The sequence below is a fragment of the Spermophilus citellus genome (genome assembly GCF_964194105.1).
Source record: "Spermophilus citellus genome assembly, chromosome: 3".
Lineage (NCBI taxonomy): Eukaryota > Metazoa > Chordata > Mammalia > Rodentia > Sciuridae > Spermophilus > Spermophilus citellus.
This window is the reverse complement of record NC_138184.1, coordinates 75,901,039-75,907,352: the sequence shown is the minus strand read 5'-3', so window position 1 is coordinate 75,907,352 and position 6,314 is coordinate 75,901,039. Positions and strand designations below refer to the sequence as shown.

General features: G+C 40.4%; 1 pseudogene across 1 annotated transcript; it reads left to right on the top strand.

The window, feature by feature from the left end:
* The first annotated feature begins 267 nt into the window (after positions 1-267).
* Positions 268-1,772, top strand: LOC308644805 (deubiquitinase DESI2-like; annotated as a pseudogene). Its single transcript has one exon. The product of its transcript is annotated as a deubiquitinase DESI2-like (transcript).
* The last annotated feature ends 4,542 nt before the right edge of the window (positions 1,773-6,314 follow it).

Genomic DNA, 6,314 nt, shown 5'->3' with positions numbered 1-6,314 from the left:
TGTCTGCATTCCTGTCTCCTGGACTCCATCGCCTCACCTCTGCAATGAGAAATAGATCTAGCATCCAAGAGCTCTTTTCCAGTTCACATTCTGCCATTTACTTGGTAGGGATTCTGTGTCATCCTGTTCCTCCAAGAGGCAGCCACAGTCTCCCTGATTTTCTGGACTTAGGCCTCTTAAATACAAGCAAATTCAGATTTTCCTCCTAGTCCCAGGGCCTGGGAATTAGATGAAGACTGGAGGTTAGAAACATGTTCAAGGGCCGAGGGGAGGTGCCTGAGCCCGAGCGGGCCGCCACCGGCCCGGCCAGGTCCTCGCACAAGAGTCCGCGGCGCCCGGGAGCGGCCCGGCTGCCCGATGCTTCAGCCCTGGCTGTGGCGGGCCGGGCTGTACGTTTAGTGCCTGGCCCAGGCCCCCTGAAGCTCCCGCGGGGGTGGGAGCGGCCTCCGCCCCGCGGAGACTGAGCGGCTCCAGGACGAGGCGGCGGCCGCGGGGAGGATGGGGGCTAACCAGTTAGAGGTGCTCAACGTGTAGGACATGTACTGGATGAATGAATACACCTCATCTATTGGAATTGGAGTTTTTCATTCAGGAATTGAAGTATATGGAAGAGAATTTGCCTATGGTGGCCATCCATATCCTTTTTCTGGAATATTTGAAATTTCCCCAGGAATGCTTCTGAACTAGGAGAAACATTTAAATTTAAAGAAGCTGTTGTTTTAGGGAGCACTGACTTCCTAGAAGATGATATAGAAAAAATTGTAGAAGAACTGGGAAAAGAATATAAAGGCAATGCATATCATTTGATGCATAAAAACTGCAATCACTTTTCTTCAGCTTTATCAGAGATTCTTTGTGGGAAAGAGATTCCGCGCTGGATCAATCGACTTGCCTACTTCAGCTCCTGTATACCCTTTCTACAGAGTTGCCTCCCAAAGGAGTGGCTCACTCCTGCAGCCCTGCAGTCTAGTGTCAGCCAAGAGCTCCAGGATGAACTGGAAGAAGCAGAAGATGCTGCAGCATCTGCTGCCATGGCAAGTGCTACAGCAGGCTCCAGACCCGGGCGCGACACTAAACTATAAATGTCTCCAAAGTCACACCTTCAAAACTGTCACTGGCAGTTGAATATCACTAGAGAAAAGTAAACAGAGTAAGCATCCTTTGGATATTTCGTATGCAAAGATGGCTCTCCCCCAAATCCCAGTTTTTCAGCTCAGGATTATATTTGTAATCAAAAACAAATCACTTGGCGCAGGAGGGAGAACTTTGTATGAAGCTGCCCTCGGTTTTTTTTTTACCCACTTGTAAATTTGGAGTTACTTCTTGTTTTATACAAGCTCTGTTAAGTTATGTTTACAGTATTTTGTATTGCTGTTTACAAATCTTGCATGGACTTCTGCCACCATGAAAGAAGAAAATCTTCGTCTTCAAAAATTAGGCAGGTAATCTTTGTACACTTCCTGATAAATACCAGAGCTACAGCATAAATTTTAGGCACACAAAAAGGTACTTACACAATTATAGTTACCATCACCTGCTTAAGAATTGTCTTTTAGACTTGTTTTTGTTTTATTAACATTTTTGGCACCAGGATGCAGAGAACCAAACTGGCCTGATATGAAGGAGCACATACAGCCCCGAGGGCTCGGGACCCTGGGTCAGTTCCTTTTTACACTCCTCCCACTCTGAGTAGCACAGCTCCCAAGGTGCCCATGAAACCATTGGTTTCATCCCAAATATCCATCCACCTGGGCAGGGTGGAGTTCTTGTGTCTGGCTTTGATGCCTCTGATTCTATAATTAAGATGTTTTTGTTGAAGATAGTCTTCTTGTAACTGACAAGTGTTTTTGCACATGTGTTGGGGGAGGGGCTTCACTTTCATTTTAATACATTATAATTTCCTCCCCACACAGGTTTTTGTTGATGGGGTAGGAATATCCTAAGTGGTAGCCATCGAGTAGCAGTTTGAGTTGACATTCAACTGCTCTTAACTATTCAGGCTGCCTTTTATACTAGACCTTGAAAACTAGAGTCTAAAGAAACACACCCCCCAAAAAGGTAATTCTTTGATATTTCATACTTTTTTATGTACTATATCAGAAAGGGTATGTCAGAGTTTGTTAGTTTGTCTTGGGAGTAGTTTCACCTCATAACAGAATGCCTGTTCTCATTGACCTCTTTCTAAAACCATATTTGTATGTCTCAAATTTATCAATGTTCTTTCAAATGTCTGTCTCTTACCTAACATACTCTAAGAATGAAACTGTTGCCACAGACAAATCCTCATAGCAAGGAAGAGCTGTCTGCTCGAGTCTACTCCCAGTTTGACCCTTGGATGTAAGAAGCAAGTCATTACATGTCAAATTCAATTTTTCTGCCTTAAGAATGAATGTCCTAGGTAAAATATTGGATGTAGTATGTAAATGATCCAAGGCAGTGACTTCAGCTTTATATATATTGTTAGTTTTGAAGTTATTTACATTTATTTAAACTTTCAGATTCGATTATTTACTATTGCTCTATGTGACGATACATAGCTTTCAGTAAACTACATTTTTAACTTTTAAATAAGCTAATTTTGATTGATTTTTATCAACTTAAGCACACCCTCTTAATAGGGAAAATAAACCTTGGGTTATAAGCATTGGCCTGAGGAAAATGAAGCCACTCTACTTTTTGACTGTTCTGTTTCCAGAGAGGAAAGTCTTTACAAATTACTCTCAGTAATTTAAGCACCTCTTTCAAAGATGTGATAGAAAGAAGTATATGATCTTTATGAAGTGTTGACTTGAAAAAACATTAAAGCTCTAACAGGAAGTTGTTCACTGAAAGTACCAAAACCCATGTTAGTAGGAAATGTTTGATGCAGTTGGCTTGGGATTTTTATAACAATGTGGATTACAGTTTTCTAATCTATTCAAATGTACATGTTTTAAACCTGGGTACTGACCCACAGGACTAGGCATTAGTTGGATACCTCTTGGTGAACAGACAGAAACATCCCATCTGTGTTTATCCATATTTCAGCAACACAGCACACAAATGAATTTATTGTTATTTTGTTGTATTTACTTTCATCTGCATCTGCAGCATTTGGAGTTTAAAAATAGTATAAAGGGTCATTGTAGAAATAATTAGTGGTCTTGGGCCATACTATCAGCAGATAAAATTCTGGACCTGAGGTTCCTTGCAATCTAATTGTACTTGAGTTTGAGAGAAAGAAATATATGTTACTTCAGAAAATCTCTGAAGGTCCTTCTCTACAGTTCAAATTGAGAATGAATTTAATTAATTTAACCCACTTTTCCTCACCCTTAGAGGAAACAAATCTTGTTATCAATCTGATCTCTAAGAAGAAATCTCATGTCAAAAATCTAGTTATTAATATACATGCAATCAGTTTAGTGGAATATACTTTTTGTTGTAACCAAGTGAAACATATCTCTCCTGGTGGGTTAGACGGTAATAATAGTATTAGGTAAACAGTTTCTGGTTTCTGCTGTTTGTTTTAAATACCCTAGGGGTTCTTTAACCCTAAGAAGGGAGCATCAGCTTTGGAAAGTGTGACTTGTGGAAGTGTAGAAGGCTGTGTACAATCCTAGAGCGCCTCCACTTGACGCCTGAACTCCAGCCAACTATTGCTCTGACCCACAGCAATAGCATAAGTTACCCATCACCAGCATATGTACAGAGCAGGGAATTCTGGTTTTAGTCAATTGATAGCATTGTGTGTATGGGGAGATTCAGCACCACAGACAGCTGCAGGACTATTTCCATGGCTTCTTCCATCACGAAACGGGTAGTAACACATTCGCTTCTTCAGGGTTCTAATCTGTATGTCTTATGGCTCCATTTCTGTAAAATACCCTTTAATTTTGATACATGCTATATTTTCATTAAATGACTAAGTTTAAAAGATTTCAGATTTATTCAACAAGTTGGCCATCTGCCATTGTATCCTCTTTTCTTCAGTATGTTTTAAGAATGCAGCTCAGTTGTTAGACTTTAATTGTCTACTCGGTCCATACACATACATCTTTACTATCAAAAGGTGTTACAGCTGTCAAAGAATCTTCATAGACCTGAAGATAATTTCTTGTGAAGTTGAATGCAAACGTACTGTCATTCATACTGTTTATATAAAATACCAGGAATCTTCACTTTTGCTACCTTGATATAGCATTGGGCTATCATGTTACAACATTGAAATACATCAATTTATTAAAAAATACTTTTATAAGAAAAAAAAAAGAAACATGTTCAAGGAGGAACTTCTCTCCATTCTTTTACAGGAGAACACAGTGGCCTGTTCAAGGAGCACAGAAACAATTTTCTTTAAGTCCCCCACATTTGGAAGTTTATTTTCAACCAGAAATAGACAAAACACAGAAGAGAAACTGCTGCTCTAAAAAGAGAACATTCAGAGGGGAATTGTGACTTCTTACTCACTGCTTATCACAAGTGAGAGCTTCAATTACAGGTTTGCAAAGTGCTTCTAAAAAGTATGTCCCACTAGTTTCTTTCCATTTGGGGTCAAACCTAAAGTGCAGATCTTATTTCTTTCATGCACAATGCCAAAAAATAATCAATAATGAAAGCCAAGCTACTTGATGTTTATTAGAGGCAAATTTAGGACAGAATGGGACTTAACATGGAAGATTGTGTTTAACTGGCAAAGCAAAAATTGTCTTCTTATGAACAGGATGTCAGAAGGTCTACTAACTCTTATTTTCATGAAAATAATACATATTTCTGTTTATTTCTATTTTATTCCCATTCCTCATTTCCCACATGAGTAGGTGAACTCAAATCTTACCATGGAACCTTTCCCATTTTGTCATACCCCAAGGGCTGTTCCTACCTGCAGGCTCTTCCTCGTCACTGCTTGAATCATAATCTTTGTTCCATGTCCAACCTTTAGAGACACAGACACCATCAACAGAGTTACTTAAGACTGACTCATGCTTTCTTCTGCACAATTAAGCTTATGATGGTTGCTAGGGTTGGATGTTTTTTTTATCCCACACTGGATTGTGTGATTGAGGCTTGGTCCTCAGTATGGCCACAATGAGATTTGTGAAATCTGTGTGAGGAAGGGTCTGCTTGGAGGTGTTGAGGACATTTGACGGTATGAGACTCAGAAGGAAGAATATAGATTTCTCAAACCCTTGTTAGATCCTGTTATATAAGAAGAGCAAATGAATCAACTGGTCCCTGCTGGCTTCGTGTCTTCCCACGTGATGTCTCTCTCCTGCACCTGCATCCCTGCTGACACCACAATCATGCAATGCAGGTAAGAGGGCATTAACTAAAGCCAAGTGTCTGCCAGTGCCATGCTTTTATATCTCCAGAACTGTAAGCTAAACACACCCATCTGTATAATTTATTCAGTTTCTGGGTTTCGTTATTAGAAAGAAAAATATAGTGATACTAATATTAGTAGTCAGGATCATCCTCATCTCTGTTCTGGGTTCTCAGACCCTCTCTGAGTTCTGGGGAGTCAGAGGCCTCAAACAGGATGATGCAAACAATTGCAAACCTTCTAATGAGAGAGTGGAGCTGTAAGGAGTCAAATTTTAACTACTTTCTTCCATTGGAACATTATCCCTCTCTCCTTGAAACAGACCAAGCTGACGTGCAAACTGTGATGCCAACAGTTTCAGGAATATAAACTCACAGAATATACACTGTGCCATCATCAGAGCAGCTGCCCAGAAGAGAATGGGAATGTTCTCTGCCTTATGCATATGCGTCTACTGGCCACTTTGAAAGTTTTGTATTAAAATTAAAATAAAATTAAAAATACTCTTCTTTTGGATGACCAAGACCTGGAGTTCAAAGATGAAGCAGACAATAATTTCCTTCCCCTGGGTTTCCTTGGACAGCAGTTTGCTAGCATGTTCTCACTTCTCATACTCCTCATTTATAAGTAGACTGTGGAGTTATGCAAAAGTGAAAAGTGCCAGGAACTCTCTGAGGGCCTGAGGAATTTATATAAACAAAGTCAACATTAAGATCCAGATGGCTCCCCTCAAAGTCAAGCACATCCCACCTAGAGCTCATAAGAAATGTGTGTGAAAAGCTTGGACACAATGCTGTCTTCTTAACTTCCCTACTGATTCTGGCCGGTCGTGGTCAGATCCCAGGTGGATACCTGGTTCATTGTAGAGCCCCACATGCTGAACAAGTGAGATCTTAGCACAGAGTTTCATTTATCAAATGATGACAGGGACTAAGATGAAGACACTCTGCCCAAGGAGGAGTTCAGGGATGAGAAGAAATGATGACCACAGTGGTTCTACCCTCACGGTGAC